Source organism: Globicephala melas, chromosome 21 (assembly GCF_963455315.2).
Source record: "Globicephala melas chromosome 21, mGloMel1.2, whole genome shotgun sequence".
In the NCBI taxonomy this organism is placed as follows: Eukaryota; Metazoa; Chordata; class Mammalia; order Artiodactyla; family Delphinidae; genus Globicephala; species Globicephala melas.
In genome coordinates, this window is record NC_083334.1 from 14,726,613 (window position 1) to 14,727,713 (window position 1,101).

Consider the following 1,101-nt stretch of genomic DNA (forward strand, 5'->3'; position numbering starts at 1 on the left):
TTATAGGTGGTTGTGGACTCTAATGCCAAATTGTGACAATTCTGTAAACTTTTCAGGGGGCAACTCTTGGCCTATTTTAAATATCCTAAATTAACTTTTTCCTTCACTACTCGTTCTCCCTTACACAACCACACTGCCAGTTAAAAAGAGAACAATTTTCCTCTCATATCTCTATTGGTATAGGTGATAAATAAATCTCTTGATTGGTTTTTAAAAATTTTTTCTTATTCATCAAATATTTATTACCTTGTATTCAATCAGTACAGTCCTATGCTAGACACTGAGATCAGAATGGTTCTATTTTTTTATTTTATTTTTTACAAGGGAACAAATCCACACTTTTATTTATTTTTCAGTAAGTTTAAATCTTTGACGGGTACAGCATCACACGAATTCTGTGTCCAATGGCCTTAGTAGGAAGGTTGCTTCAGAATTTGGCATGAACCATGCCACTGTTTCCATGAGCACAAGTTATCTTTCCCCAGATTACTCTGTTTTTTTTAGGTTTTCCACCAGGAATTACTGCGTTGTTCTTTGCTTTGTATACATAAGCACATCTCTTGCCTAGATAGAATTCAGTTTCATCTCAAGCATATATACCTTCAATTTTCAGGAGACCTGTGTGCTCCCTCTGGTTCCACAGACACTGCTTATAGCCAGCAAGAATGACCTTGGACCACAGCCTTCCAGACATATTTGTTGTTTTAGAAGTCCTGCTCCCAGCAGGCCTCCACAGGGTCCAAGATGGTTGAAAAATGAAAGTATTTTTTTAATTTAAATTTAAATTTTTATTATGGAAATAACATTTAACATGAGACCTACCTCTTAAAAATTTTTTAAATGTACAATATGTTATTGTTGACTCTAGGTACAATATTGTACAGCAGCTATTTAGAGATTATTCATAGATACCTCATACAAATGGTATCAAGCCATACCTGTCTTCTGTAACTGGCTTATTTCACTTAGTTTGTCCTTAAGCTTCATTCATATGGTCATGCATTGCAGAATTCCTGTCTTTTTTAAGGCTAAATAATACTCCATTAGATGTATATTCCATAGTTTCTTTACACAGTCATCTGTTAATGGACTTTTAATTGT

General features: G+C 34.3%; 1 pseudogene; it reads right to left on the minus strand.

Annotated features, from left to right (window-relative positions):
* Nucleotides 1-361: 361 nt before the first annotated feature.
* On the minus strand, nucleotides 362-694 carry LOC115867701 (large ribosomal subunit protein eL33 pseudogene; annotated as a pseudogene).
* Nucleotides 695-1,101: the final 407 nt, after the last annotated feature.